Here is a 16,138-nt window from a genome sequence, read left to right as displayed (position 1 = left end):
TCAGGAATGTTCTCACTGCATTTGCAGTGATTACTTTCTATGTAGCATTTATGTTTAGCATAGACAAATTTAAAAATTTGACCAGCAATAAGAACTGAGCAAACAAAAGAGCAAAGAAACCACAAGTTGTTTGGCCATTTTGACCATAATTTTGAAACTAAAAGGAGTAAAAAACGCTTTCTTGCAAATTTGTCTTCTTTTGTTTTACTTTTTAGGCAAAAGCAGCACCATTTAATGAAAACAACAAAACGAAACCCTACTGAACAGAAGTCAGAAGACTTGGATTTTCCTACTGATTTCTCCTATGGCTGAGCACCATTTGATGTAGCATGCACATACCTGAGACTGAGTTTCTGTCTGCAACAGACGAACTGTTCCACATCCCTGCCCTCTCCTCTCCTTCCTGTCACTCTGAGATGATACAAGTGGCCATCTAAAGAAAGTCACCATCACTGAGCCCCCACTTGATTTAAGGTGAGAGGGGCACTGGGCACTGAAACTACACCAACTTAAGTAACTTAGGACCTGGGGGTGGGATTGCTCAGTGCGTAAACTGCTTGTGCAAACATGAGACCCTTACCTGAGATCCCCAGCATCCGTATCATCCACATAAGAGATGGAATATGTCTATAATGCCTCCTCAGTGCACGTCATTGGTACACATCTCTTTGTGTACCAATTTCCATCCTGTTTCATAGCCAGAACCAACTACAGGAAATGGGTGAGATGTCGTTTGTCATTTATTCTGCGTGTGTACATATGCACGAAGGCATACACATTTACCACAGCATATATGCAGACGTCAGAGAACAGCTTGTGAAAGTCCGATTTCTCCTTTCACCATGGGAGTCCCAGGAATTGAACTTAGGTCACTGGGCTTGGCAACAAGTGCCTCCATCCACTGAGTCATCTCAATGACTGGTCTGAAAAACTGTCCTAAACATTCACAATCGCATAGCTCCAGATAAGGTTCGGATAAGGCACTCTAGACTTTGCTTTATGAAAAATCTTTTAAGATGCTGTAGCTGTCAACATGAACAAAAGAAAGGCCATTATTCTCTTTTAGTTGAAAATCTATCCCTAAATACTGAAATTAAAGCTTTGCCTTAGGTGAACAAATGAAGCAGCTGACCGTGCCCTGAAAGGAGAGGACTCTGGCCCAGCAGTTATCACACTCAGCATCCGTGCAGACGGGCAGAGAGTCCATATATCATGGAAGTATACACACTGCCGTGTTATAATCTGAGCCTAACCAAAATCCTCCATACTAGTATATTTATCGCTGAATAGTTCAGAGAACAAGAAAGCATCATATAGCCTCATTTGAACACATATTACTGAATATGAATACTCCTAAAATATTTACCGAGGTTTAAAGAGTAGATTAATTATACCAATTTTCATCTTAGTTCAATATAACAAAGCACAGGGCGACAGAATGAATTGCTTAATTGGATCCTAAAAAGTGAATAAAGAAAACTGCTGAATTGTCTTGGGAGACAGAATAGAGGTAGTGATCATCAAGGGAGATTATGCTTGAACTTGTTTAATATAGAAAAACAAAACCACTTTTTCCTAATCATGTATTTTTTTTTTTTAAACAGAGGACACAGATCCATTGTTGCCACTCAGAAAATTAGTGAGATGGGAATACAAACCCTAATAAAAACCTTCTGGCTTCTTTTCAGTCCTAACACATAGTTTAGAGTTCATGCCATGGTTATCGGGAGAAATCTATGGAAAATAAAGCCGAACAGGACTGCAGATCATCAACCGGCTTAACCTTGTCAAGCAGGGATGAAGCCGGAAGTGCTGTGTGAGACTGACTGACAGGAATGAAAGCCGAGGAAGGAAGCACACTTGCAAGAAATGCTAAAGTTAATGAGGTCTGTAGTCTGCCATGGCCAAGATCAGAGAAAACTGATAGGCACATTATATGTTTCAACAAACTGGTAAGTTCCTCGGCCTTTTTACCCTTTCCACGGCACTGTTTATACGATCCTGATGGAGGGCAACGGGCCTCGTGGAAAGACAACATTTCTAATTGTACAAATTACATCCTCAATGTCCTAATGCTGAGGTTATTGTGGTTTAAAAGTTGGACACTGAGTTATGTCAGGGCATAAAGGGAGAAAGATTCTTCAGACCAGCAACATTCTTTCATTTAGTATTTCTGGGTATTTTTTTTCTTCTTTTTCCTTTTAATTACTATAGTCAATTTCTAAATTGTGATAAAATAAATGTAACATAAAAGTCATCGTCTTAACCATTTTTAAATATATGGCTCAGGAGTAGAAAGTATGCTAATTTTTGTGCAAACAAGATCCAGAATTCTTTCTCCTTGTGAAACTAAAACTCTATTCTCCTCACGATCCCTGGCAATCAACATTCTGCTTTCTGGGTGGAGCTGACCACTCTAGGTACCTCACATACAAAATCAGAGTGGGGGGGTGTTGTATATATGTATGGTGGATACATGTATGTTGTGGTAGTTTGAACGTAATTGGCCCCCAAAATCTCATAGGAAGTGGCACTATGAAGAGGTGTGTCAATGCTGGGTTGGGTATGGCTTTGCTGGAGAAAGTGTGTCTGTGAGGGCAGGCATTGAGGTTTCCTATGCTCAAGATACTGCTCAACATCGCAGTTGACTTCCTGTTGCCTGCAGAATGTAGGACTCTCAGCTATTTTTCCTGTACCACATCTGCCTGCAGGCCACCAAGCTCCCTGCCATGATAATAATGGACTGAACCTCTGAAACTGTAAGCGAACCACCCCCAGTTAAATGTTTTACTGTATAAGAGTTGCTGCGGTCATGATGTCTCTTCGCAACAATAAAACCCCTAAGATTTGTATTGCAAGTGTCTGTGTGCACATATGTGGAGGTCAGAAAATGACGTCAAATGTCAGTCTCTATCACTCCACCTCAGTTTGTTGAAACAGGTCATTTCTCTCAATCAGAAGCTTGCTAGCTAGGCAGCAAGCTCTTGGGATATACCTATCTTCATAACTCCTTACCCCTAATGCTAGTATTATTGGCCTGTAGTTATAATGAATTTTTATATAAATGTGGGTTTTGAACACAGGTCCTCATGCTGCAGAGAAAGCACTCTTAACCACTGTGGTATCTCCTAACTATCTTTGATCTTACGACTGAAGTTCTCCCTCAGCATGTTGATAATTCTCAAGGATTACCCATGGTGCAGCATAAGTTAAATTGTTTTCCTCTACGACTGAATAATATTTTGTTGTATGTGTATGCATTTTATACTTACCTGTTCATCCAATGAGGAGTAGGATTCTGTTGTATGTATTTATCATATTATCTTTCATCCATCTGCTCATTTATCCATTAACCTTTATTTCATTCATCCACCTTTTGGCTACTTCAAATAACATAGTTATGGATCAGTCTTTCTTTATCAGTCCTTTGTTTAAATGCATCTTAGACCCACATTCATTGGGGGGGGGAAGCAAAAAGAAAAAAGCCCCCAAAAACAAAAACCACAGCATCGAGCTGTTTATATCCGTGCTGGTGACTGGAAGTAACAGAAAAAGAATAAGCGCAAAATATGGTATGCCTTCCTGCTAAAATATAAATGTATCAAAGAAAGAAAGTACCCAAAGATTATTCTATGCTTGGAATCTTTTCTTTTTATGCTTTTTGTTGCTGATATAATTTATTTTAATGAGAGCTCACTCCTAATCATTTTATATGTATTTCACTAGTATGTATTCAATACCTCCCCATTGGTCTTGTCAGTAGATGAGCCTATGATGTTCAAAAGAAGAGACTTAACCTGTCCTCAGAAAGGGAAATAGCACACCATCACATGTGCCATTATACCACGAGGCTTATCGAGAATAAATAAGCAAAGGAGGCAGGAAAAACATGACTGGAACATTCTAAGCATTAAAACGAAATGGAAAAGCATGTTCAAATGTCAAACTCTGAAAACAACTACCTGCACTGCATTACATCCCAAAGACAGTTGTTGGGAAGGTGGCTGTTACTATCTGCTATGTGAGAATCATGAAAAGATGGCTAATCAAAAACAATGCCTTTAGGACGCAGGGTAGCAGCTCCTCCTCACTACAGCGTTCCAGCTGGCTTCCAAACTCATTTTAATGGATCTCACTGTGCTCCGGTAGAGTCTAGGATTAACAGGCAAAGAAAAGGATAGTTAAAAATAACTTCTCTTAAAGTATAAGTCAAATGGCTACATTTGGAATCAAGAACTCACTTTCTAGCTGGAAAGGAAACATGGCCTCGGTTACATTCCAAAAGCAGAAATCAGACCCTATTATCTTCATTTCTTCAAGGGAATGGGGACTTTGCAGTTTTCATTTCCGCTTAAATGATTCAACGGCACTGACAAACATGAAACAGACATGCCAAGAGTCTTAAAAGCCTGCTGATGAAGAAGGAAAACATGGCCCCTCTGTCCTCCCCACCCCACCTGTTGCCTTTAAAGCCCTTCTTAGTGAACTCCAATAACAAGTCTGTGAGGAAAGCAAGATTGGTTCACAGATAAAGAAACTGGCCTCAGAGCAAGTACATAACTTGCCTAGGGTCCCCCATCAGGTAACTGATAAAGCAGTCCCTCTAAATGTTACACCAACATGGACCTGCACTTCGGAAACCCTCCTCCAGGATCACTTTCCTACATGGTCCCACTGCAAACACACATGTTATTTTTATCCTATTAAAAACACTGTGTAAATACTTCATTAAGTTTTGAACCAAGAGAATCATGATGAAACAATAATAACTGTACGCTAAAGAAGGGATATGAAATTAAGTTTTTCATGCACTGTTCTCTGGGCATCTTTGTGGCTCCACGTTATTAGCTATTCCGGGATGCTGTCTGAAGCTTACTTTTGTGCATTTGTCCAGAATCGGATATATTATTTTATAAGGCAAATTTACAAAATGGCAGATAAAGAAATGTGTCAGCTACCTCCCTTTGTTAAAATTATCTTCTTCACTGGAAGATTAATGGAGAGCTGCAGAGATGGATGTGGTGCGCGTGCATGTGTGCAGGAACTCACACATGCACATAAAAATGAAAGTAAACAAATGATTAATGAACATGTGGAATACATGGGCAGAGGAGGAATGCCACACCATCAACTGTGAGGGCTCAGGACTGTTCACATTCCCACGCCCAGCCTCGTGTCCAGGATCCAGGAAATAGTGCTATACTGACATTCATGGCATCTTTGAAACACACACACACACACACATTCACACACACACAAAAAAAAAAAAAAAACCTGTAAATTAACTAAGCAAAAATTAAGTCAACATATCTTCTCTTGAAGGTTCAGTAGTTCATTGGATTCTTTTTCTTTGACAGTTAAGCAAACTGTTTCCTCCTGCCTAAATCTTAACCATGGTGAATCTCTGTTCCTAAACACCCAGTGAGATCCCAAACTCAGGAGATGACCTCCACATGGTTTGGGTTTTCCCTGGCTAATTATCTCCCCAACTAACGCACAGGTATATGTGATCCTTGCACCTGTTCCCCCATGCATTGACCTCAGGGTGTTCTCCTTCCCTACTATCTAACCCTTTGGAGAGATCTGGGATACTTGAGTGCTTTATGAGATTTGTTTCTTTCAAGCTGTACGATTTTACAATGCCCCTGTCCTTTCACCAATCTTTGTACCAGGAAGAGAGTTGGTAAAAGTCAGGGAGAAAGGCGGCAGATGTGAAGGATGGGAAGGAGGAAGTATTAGAAGCCAGGGCACAAGAGCAGCATGAACATCTTGGGAAAACAAGCTTTCTCATAGACACTTCTTGATGTTTATGTCAGTGGCTTTCTGCATTTTAGCTCCTGTTGACCAGATTATGTTTTGAAAATTGAAAAACATGAATATTCAGACTGGGAATGGTGGAGCGTGCTTGTAACACCAGCATCTGGAGGACTAAGGTAGGAGGATTTCAAATTTAAGATCAGCCTAGGCTGCAGAGTGAGTTCCAGACCAGCCTAGAAAACAGGAAGAAGGAAAGAAAAAAAAATAGTTCTGAACTTAAAGCACACTTATGTACATTTTAAGAAGTACATATGAATAAAAAAATACAAAACAAAACAATAGCGACCAAAAAAAAAAAAAAAAACAACTCTCATTTGTTTGCTAGAAATGAATGGGAACTTCTTCAGGACCTCAAACAGAACACGTGATCTTCACTACATGCAGATGGAAGAGACAGGCATCACTAGGCACATTCCAGGGTTGAACAAATTTGGGTGCTAGGTTTGCAATGTGTTCCCCATGATAGAAAGATCAGAACAGCAGAATCAATAGTAAAGTCCTTCATTGAAAGTTTTTAAAATATTTGAAATAATTTATAGTGTGAACTTTCCCTGTTAAATCCTAAATTAAATGGAGTTTATGATTTGGACCTTGAGATTTCAGTCCAGTGCTCCAATGTGGGTCTCTGTCTCTGTCTCCTTTCATCGCCTGATGAAGGTTAATATCCAGGAGGATGCCTATATGTTTTTCTTTGGGTTCTCCTTCTTATTTAGCTTCTCTAGGATCACGAATTATAGGCTCAATGTCCTTTATTTATGGCAATGGGTTTTTGATCCTACTGCACCGTACTGGCTTTGTGGGAGCCTAGGCAGTTTGGATGCTCACCTTACTAGACCTGGATGGAGGTGGGTGGTCCTTGGACTTCCCACAGGGCAGGGAACCCTGATTGCTCTTTGGGCTGATGAGGGAGGGGGACTTGATGGGGGGGGATGGGAGGCGGTGGCGGGGAGGAGGCAGAAATCTTCAATAAATAATTAATAAAAAATAAACCTCAAGGTTAATCAAATCAAGGATGCTCTTGCCTGAACAGCCACCATCTCAGCACCAGTCCTTTCAACCAGCTCCTGGGTCACTCACTGTTCTCGGATCCTGGAGAGAAAACCTCATGTCATTCCCACCACCGTGGGCCACTCTCAGTTCAGGAATAAATGGCCAAAGGGAATCCCTGATCCCAGGTAAATAACAGTTGAAACTGCTTATTGTGACTTTGAAGCACTTTGTACTTAATCTGAATTCCAGTGCAATAAAATTTATAATAATAAGACAAGATTATCCGGGGTTGAGGGGTTGGGGGGTGGGGATTGGTCATGAATAACGTTTTGTAGCTTTTGTCTATGGTGATCCTTCAGCTGGGGTGTTTGTCTTAGAATTGTCTTGACCAGTCTTGTAGATGTGAATTGTACTGTTGCATATCCTGTCTTCTCTTCATTGCCTCGATTTTCATGTAATTATAGTCCTTTGTTCCACTCCAGGTAGCACTTTACCTCCTTGCTATTTAGACAACCAAGTAATTGCAGATGGCTATCAAGGCCTATCTTTGCTGTCTCTAGGCCAAGGCCAACCTGCCTAATTCCTTCAACCTGTCCTAGTCAGCCCCTTCCAACCCCCCTCAATCATCTCTCTGACTCCTCGTCTGAACCCTTTCCAAGAAAACGTCGACATCTTTCCTGGTCTCAGGCTCCCAGAACAAATGCGGTTTTCAGGTGCCATTTCTTCAGAGTCACTTCCCTACCCCGGGGGTTAATCTCTGGAATTCTTCGCAGTCTCTTTGGTCTTTTTTTTTTTTTTTTTTTTTTTTTTTTTTTCTCTTTTCCTATATTCAGGGTGGGTCCAAGGTATTTCACAGCCCAGGGCAAAATGAAACTTATTTCTCTTTTGTGCTTTGTGATTGGACTCATTTCAGAAGGGCCCACGCTCCCCACCCCACCTTGCTTTCTGAATTATAGATGAACTGCTAACTTCCCTGGCTGCAAGAGATCATAAATAAACAGTAGGTCTTGTAGTGTTTGAAAATGGCATGCATTGTGAGAGGCAGCATTGTGGAGGTTGGCAAGCCATTTAATTCCTGAGCTTCCCGGGGTCCTCCGTTAATTAGAAGTTCATCAGTTGGAGGAAGCTCCAGTGCCCGCCCGAGTCCTTGTGTAAGCAAATGGAAACCCAACTCAAAGTAAATAGTGAAGTAAAACTCAAGTTCATCCAATCAGCAACTGTCATTAGCCTCTAAACGAGAGAGTTTTCATTGTGACGGTCCAAATTCAGCTCTTGCTCTCCCCCACCTAGTCAAATATTTGCTTGGTTTGAATTCACAACTCCCCTTTGGAAGCCTTCTCAGCCTGCTCCTTCTAAGAGCCTCTGCAGGGGGCTGCCCGATTCGTGAATCCTTGTCTGCTCAAAGTTCCTTAAATGCCTTGTGCACCTTAGTTTATCTTTTATAATATAATGAAAATAAGAAAAGTACACCAAACTGGAGTTGGGACAGTGGCTCAGCACTTGCTAAACAATCATGAACACCGAAATTAGGGTACTCAGAAACCCTCGTGAACACGTGGTAGACATGGAAGTAGGCCTTTAATTCTAGCTTCTGAAAAGACAAGGAATCCTGGGGAAAAGCTAGCTACCAAGACTCGTCACGTTGGTGAGCTCTGGGTTGAACTGAGCGGCACTGCTTTGAAAACTGTGGTGGAAGAGTAACCTCGACACGTGCACATCACACACAGACGTGAACAACAGAAAATGCACAAAGTTAAGCGTAATTCCTGAAGTGTTATATAGATTAGTTTTGTTGGTATTGTTCAGTTATCATGATTTGGTTTGCTAGGAAAACAAAATCACAAAAGCCACAAAATGATGCAGCAAAAGTTAATGTTCCACAGAGACTAAATAAGTAAGACTTCTGCCTCTCTCCTCCAAAGAACTTCCAAACCCTGACTGATCTGTTGAAACACGTACCAAGTTTTTTCTAATCCTAATCCTATCAGAGAAGACTGTGTGTGTGGCGTCTCTGCCACTATCATCCTATCAGAGCCCAGTGATAAAGTCAGAAAACACAGATTATCAAGTTCGTTTCACAGATTACCAAATTCAGTTTTTAAAAGTCATTTTTTTCCCTACAGGAAACTCAAGATATTTGCTGCATTGCTTAATAAACCTTCAAGTCCCTTTAACAAGCACAGTGCTGAGGACCCCCAGCTTGTCCAGAAGCAAAAACAACTAAGCTTGCACATCTTTTCTATGTTCTTTAGTGTTTTTATTGTTGGCATGATCAACCTCCTTAAAATTTCTGGACTGCCTTCCACAGGGTGAAGAGTAAACTGGCCCACTTCCCAACCTCCACAGAATACTTCAATGTCCCGGATTCTGGCCCAGGTTCCACTCTACAATTTCTTACCTACTTCTTTGTTGTTCCCATCAGGTAGCCCATGGTTCTTGGCTAAGCCTGCCTCTGCAAAATGACCTGTGTTCAAAACAGCCCAACCCCAAGGCGGAGAGCCAATACCTGGCTAATGGAAGAGTAAGACTTTAGGCACCATGTACTCTGGTGTGCACCTGTAGGCCTAGCTACTTGGAAGGCTGAAGCAGGAAGATCACTGGGGCCACAGGTTCAAGATCAGTCTGGGCAGCATGGCAAAACCTAAGGTCAATTCACTGGATATTTGATTGAAGTTCTTCGAAATGAATAAAGATTTTACTGCGCATGTACTGTGGTTCAGCTTTTACACTAATCTTGTTTCCTTCTCTCCCCTACTTGTGGAACGTGCACACTCTCCCTTAATCTCTTCCATCTAAATTAGATTCTGCCTTCCACAGAACCCCATCAGGTTCCCAGAAGCGCGGTGTGAAGTGGGATCTTGAATCAACTGGATAAATAGCTGGGCTGCTGGCAATAAAGACTCTTGCACTGATGTTAGGCAGAGTAGAGACAGCCCCTGGCATGCTATTGAAACTTTCACCCATGGAAATGTGAGCCAGTGTGGCTGTGGAAGTGAATGCCTGGGTTGATGCAATGCAGCTCACATTTGGATGTATGTGACTGGGATCAGTCGATGCTTTGGGGAAAGATAACACACAGCTGCAAGCAGTTAATCACCAGTTAAAATAGAGACATTTATGCCTAGGGCCTCCTTCAACAACATATAAAGAGACTCTCGTCTCTAAAACAGAGGGTAAGAACAATTTAGGAGGGATTAGACTGAAGTCTTCGGAGGAGCAAAGCACCACAGGAAGTTGTATTTTCAACGCAGGCTCATTTGTTTCTCAAAGTTCAAGGTCCTATTTGGAGAGTAGTGGAAACCAAACCATAACTGTGCAGAATACCATGGTAGGTACATTCAAAACTCTTAAATACCCATATTTTTTCCTGAGTTCCCTGGGCCTGCAAAAGTGGCCCCTTCCTCCCAGTTAAGTGTCAGCAAAGCTGAAACTCAACTACTTCCACTTCTTGCCCACCAGACAGACCAATAACTATAGTTAAGTGGGAAAAAAAAATATAGTCCTATCAAAGAAGCACTAAGAAAGCAAAGAGATTATATCTTAATATTACAGAAGGACCCCAAAGAGCCAGGAGAAACTGGAGGGACAGTGGACCCCAGCAACAGCAGGTTGATGGGAGCATTGTAGTGATATTTTGTTGTAAGAAGGCCACTTGTTTGTTCCCAAATGCTCAGCCCCGAAATAATCACACAGAAATCATATTACTTGCAATACTGTTTGGCCAATAGCTAACTCGTATCTTAAATGAACCCATTTCCATTAATCTATGTATCACCATGAGGTCATGACCTACCAGCAAAGTTTTAGTGTCTGTCTCTGGCGGGGCTACATGGCTTCTCCCTAACTCCATTTTTTTCCTCCCAGCATTCAGTTTACTTTTCTCCATTTACCTCTATTCCCTGTGCGGGCCCAAGAGAGCTTCTTTATTAACCAATTCACAGCATACAGAGAGGAATCCCACATCAATATTTTGTTTGTTCTATAACAAATAAAGCTTGCCTGAAGATCAGAGTGAAGAGTGATGTGGAATTTCCCTCTGTATGATGTGAATATGTTTTATTACCATTGGTTAATAAAGAAGCTATTTTGGCCTAGCAGAGTAAAGCCATGCGGGAAATTCAAAAAGAGATATACAGAGAGAGTAGGCAGAGTCAGAAAGATACAATGTAGCTGCCGATGAGACAGACGTTAGAACCTTGCTGGTAGGCCACAGCCTCATGCCAATATACAGATTAATAGAAATGGGTTAATTTAAGATGTCAGAGCTAGCTAAGAATACACCTAATTGTTTGGTCAAACAGTGCTGTGATTAATATTGGTTTTGTGTTATTATTCGGATCTGGGCAGCCAGTAAACAAAGCAGTCTCCATCTACAGAGGAACTAGCCACACTAGTCAGCCATAAAGGTGGTGGCAAATACCTTTAATCCCAGCACTGGGGAGGCAGAGGCAGATGGATCTCTGTGAGTTCAAGGCCACCCTAACAAGATTGAAGTAGTCTAAAAGAGAAACAGAGAGAGGCAGTGATGGCTCACACCTTTAATCCCAGCATTTGGGAGTCACACATTTTAATCCCAGTACTAGGAAGGTAAAGACAGGAAGGGATATGGTTCGGCAGAGAGAGGAATGTAAGGCAGAAGGAGCCAAGAGCGCACGGCATCCAAGGCATTCAGTCTGAGGATTTGTAGAGACAGGATCTTGCCCCATTGCTTCTGAGGATTTTCTAGAGGTAAGAACTAATGGCTGGCAGCTCTGCTTCTCTTATCTTTCACCTTCCACCCCCTAACATCTGACTCCAGGCTTTCAGTATTAAGACCAATATAGAAATCGCGCTACAGAGCACAGCATACAAGTGAGTAAGAAAAGATGTCTCTGGAACAGTACTGTCCTAAGAAACAGAACCTACCATGCCAAAGAGCACCAGGGACATAACCTAATGTGTGGCCATGATGGTTCTGGCATGCTGGGAGTAGCAATAACTCTCACTAAATAGAACAGAAGTGCTAGATCTGCTATGGCAGATAGCAAGGAAAGCATCAAGAGGCTCGGAGTGGGCGTGCTACAGCGGAATGAGTAAATCCTGACAGTGGGTGGATGGGGGTCTTGGTCCATTATCATCATGGCTTCCCTGGAGCATGGTGAAGTCTACTCCAGTCACCTGCTTCCTTCAGCAAGGCCATGCCTCCTAATCCTTTCAAATAATGCCACTCTCTAGACATTTAACCCTATGGGGGCCATTCTTATTTAATTTAATTATTTAAACCACCACACCCCCTCCATAAGACTGACCTAATTCTTAATTTAAAAATACACTGATAATGTAGTAATCTATTAGTTTCACAAGTCTCTAGTTCTCCTGTGTAAACTGATTGGCATTGAGCAATCATATTATCTTATAGAGTATATTATCATATAGAGTATAATCATATTATCATATCATATCATATAGAATATAATCATATTATCATATAGAGTATAAATATCTCTAATATGATTGTTCAATGCCAATCAGTTTACACAGGAGAACTAGAGACTTGTGAAACTAATAGATTACTACAATGGCACGCCTTCTCCTGGCTACGTAGACAGATGTCTCCTGGGGACATCTGCTGGTTCACCTACATATATGCAGACATATATACACATAAAATGTCTTCTTCCAAATGTGTTTCTTGCCTACTTGTGATTTTCATCATATGTAGCATGGGCTCAATGGGTAACAGAAATGGATCAGCAAGAGAGGCATAGCAGCACACACCCCCTTGGTGGCAGCAATGTGGCGACACTGGTGGAAAGATCACAACTGAAGAGGTCCTGAGAGAGGACAGAAGCAGAAGCAAACAGGAAGCAATGGAAGCGGGAATGAGTGACAAAGGAGGATAGAACTTCAAATAAGGGAGACAGCAAAGGCAAAGAGCAAAGACTGCAGAGGCCAGTGGGTGAGCGGCTCCAGGCTAGCTCCAGGGACTGGAAGAGTTCACAGTCACTGCTTAGCCATGAAGCCTGAGGGCCTTGACGCTCATGGCTCAAAAATAAGATCAGCTGGCACTGGCTGCTACCCACCACCTTAGTGCTGAGGAGTTCAAAGGTGGAAAGTACATAGCTTTGTGGGGTTTGCCTTTAAAAGCCCCTCCCAAATGTCATTTAGGACCTTACTCTGGGAACCCTGGGTATGGTCCTGGCCAGTATTTAATAAAACTTGCTTCAAATTTGGCTCTAAAATTGTGATATTGATTTTATTCCTGCCCAGTGGGATCAACACCGTTATTCTAACCCCTTACTGTCCTTTAGCACAGTAAGCCGGACTTTATCCCTTAGGGTTTTTTTTTTTTAACTCACTCCTGCCAGGAAGGCTTGTCTACCTTGGTCATGTGACTGGCTTCCTCTCACGAGTCCGTCTCCACTCAGGTGTTTCTGCATTTCATTGAGCACACCAGCTATTACCACCCCCACCTGCCTAGGGTCTTGCTGTCTCTCTCCTTAGCCTTGCTTAATTTAGAACTTAAAACCAAATCACTAGAAAGATTGCCCTTTTCCAGAATCAAAACAAACGACAAGAAAAAGTCACGTAGAGCTGGCCATACTAATATGCAGATAATAGATAGAGCCCCCCTCCCCCGACAAATAGTTGTGAAGCATCAAATAAGTTAAGAGGAGCCAATAGGCCACTCGTTGTTCCCACTTCTACTGGGCAGGACATGCTTCCTGATGTCATCTAGTGCTGTGATATGTAGTTCGGTCAGTCCAGGGCTTGATGACCATAGGGGTCCATGCCTATAATCTCAGCACTATGGATGTGGAGGGAGGCAAGAGGATCAGGATCCAAGGTCACTCTCAGCTGATCGTGAGTTCAAGGCCACTCTATGCCACCTTGAGTGTGGGCAATATGAATTAAACTTGGTGGGCTATAAAAAAGACCTCAGCACAATATAAAGTGGTCAGACCTGAAATAAATACAGGCAAATAACAAGACAGCCTCAGTAGCTTGGATATGTGTGTATACATACATACACACACACATATATACAAATATGTAACAATAATAATGAAGGAAGAGGCTATCAACTTGAGTGTGAGGGAAGAGACTTAGGAGTTAGAGGAATGGGACATGGGACAGGCTGGAGGGAAAAAAGGGAAGGAGAAAGGTGATACAATTATGCTTTACTTTAAAATGTATACCAAAAATTGTCTATTTTTTTAAAAAGAGGACATGCTGGAAGGTGGTGGTGTATGACTTTAATGCCAGCACTCAGGAGGCAGAGACAGGTGGATCTCTGTGAGTTCGAAGCCAGCCTGATCTACAGAGTGAATCCCAGACTAGCCAGGGATACACAGAGAAACCCTGTCCTGAAAAACCAAAAGCGGGGAGGGGTTATGAAGTTGAGAGGGGTGGAGATGATTTGACAGGATTTACAGGAAGAGTGGGGTGAGTATAATCAGAGCGCACTGCATGCAAGTCTGAGATTTTCAAAGAATTAATACCATCCTATCTTTAGAAAAAGAAAGAACGAGGCAAGCAAACAGGTTTCAGTGTTTGCCTGAATCAAACATTTGCACAAACTAAGACTGATTTAACATGAACTTTTAATTTTCCTCTCATCTTCAAAGAGCAACTGCTGTTCATATAAGTTTATATAAAAAAAAAAAAACAGGAAAATGTTTATCCCTAGAACAGAGGTGTCGGCCTACATGTTTCAAGTACGAATAGTTTCAGTTAAATCTCTGGTGTACGATGGATGTATAATAATTTCAAATTATACCCCTGAAAAGCAGACATTCCTAAAACTTAAAGCTGCGAGGGATCAAGAAGTTTGGGTGCCGGTGAGAGGAAGTTCTTCGTTTCACGGCAAGTTCAAGCACGCAGTGCACTCAGAACCGGTTCGTAAAACTTGCAAGGTGGCTTCTTCCAAAGGCCAAGGATGTTTGGCCGTGATCTACGTGCTTCTCAAACAAAGACTCCGTGATTGCAACCTGACTTTGATAAGGTTTTTTTTTTTTTTCACCCATGCAGTTGATTTCTAAAAGGTTCATGCTTCAGTTATTGAATTTAAGACAAGACTTAGTTAAGCAAACAGACCGGCATTTGGGTTGCCCTCCAGTAACTCAGGTCAGATGACAAGGACGTCTGCTTTGCTGAGAGCTCAAGAAGGTGACCTCACCATTGCTACTGGAGAACCACGCCATGACAAGTATTGGTCCTTACAAAAACAGTCACAGGACACTCTCACCAAGCCACACGACACTAGAACAAATAGTGAGGCCCGCTTCAGTTAGCACTTAGAGGGAATCTGAGGATGAAACGCTTCCTGGCCCTGCTGTTGTCCCTACCCACCCAAGCCTTCGGGATCCGCTGCTGGGGTTAGGAGTCCTTCAGGACACGCGAGTCTTTTCGCTTATAACTTCACTCACAGGACTGGTGTGCTCAGGGGAATATTTGACAAAATCTAAAGAAAAATAAAAGGTAGGAAAGGAGAGAGAGAGAAATGAGGAAGAAGAGGGAAGGAGAAAAAAGAGAAGGAGAGAGGAAAGGAGGGAGGGAAGAAGGAAGGAAGACTTTCTGCATTTCAAAGGATACATTTCTCCTGGGACAGAGAAGTATCCTTTAGCTTAAAAACAATAAAGGGCGGGGGCAAATGATTGGAGATTAAGTCATGCCTTTAATAAATAAAATATTAACCAATTAAGATTTCCCTACATTAGCTCACAAAGTTAGCTAGACCCTCCAGTACCACCAGAAAAATAAATACCAGTAATAATACCCAAGCGATGATTTAATTTAATCAACTAAATAAAAGAAACAAATAAAAATTTGAAACTATAAATAACTGCAAAATTTCAGATACACTTATAGTGTCAGGGGATCTAGCCCTGCTGGGAACTCAGTTCTAAAGCCACAGCTGATCCAACCAGCAAACTGCTGCCTTAGGAAAATCCACATAGGCCATCAGAAAAGAAGTTGAATCGGGGAAATAAATGAAAAAGGTACTTAAGATTTGCTAAAAGTGACACCAAGTCATTGAGCAATTGTTATGCGTACAGCTGAGAAGTCAGGCAGGAGCCAAATAACAGGGATCTCTTATTATTTATAAGAAAGCAATCCTGGAAGGATCAGATATGTGAGCATGAGCTTTGTATAGCTAGATCATTACAATGAAAACAGTCTTAAAATGACCTTAGAGAAGATCTTTCTAGTGGTAATATGAAGTTATAAAGTAAGATTTTAAATTTGATGCCACAACAATGAAACATTTCTATACAGTCTACCAAATCCCACAAAGTCAAAATGCCAACTACGAACCAGAAACATCTGCATTCAATATTTTAAAAAAATG

At 41.6% G+C, this 16,138-nt stretch overlaps 1 long non-coding RNA gene across 1 annotated transcript; it reads left to right on the top strand.

The window, feature by feature from the left end:
- The first annotated feature begins 219 nt into the window (after positions 1-219).
- On the top strand, positions 220-6,950 carry LOC126503143 (uncharacterized). The gene is made up of 3 exons (XR_007592173.1): positions 220-474; positions 1,689-1,952; positions 6,848-6,950. It is a non-coding gene; the product is annotated as an uncharacterized lncRNA (long non-coding RNA).
- Positions 6,951-16,138: the final 9,188 nt, after the last annotated feature.

This window comes from Alexandromys fortis, unplaced genomic scaffold, assembly GCF_014885135.2.
Source record: "Alexandromys fortis isolate MF-2015 unplaced genomic scaffold, M_Fortis_MF-2015_v1.1 scaffold_43, whole genome shotgun sequence".
Lineage (NCBI taxonomy): Eukaryota > Metazoa > Chordata > Mammalia > Rodentia > Cricetidae > Alexandromys > Alexandromys fortis.
Note: the sequence above shows the minus strand (reverse complement) of the source record. Positions and strands in the feature narration are given on the sequence as shown.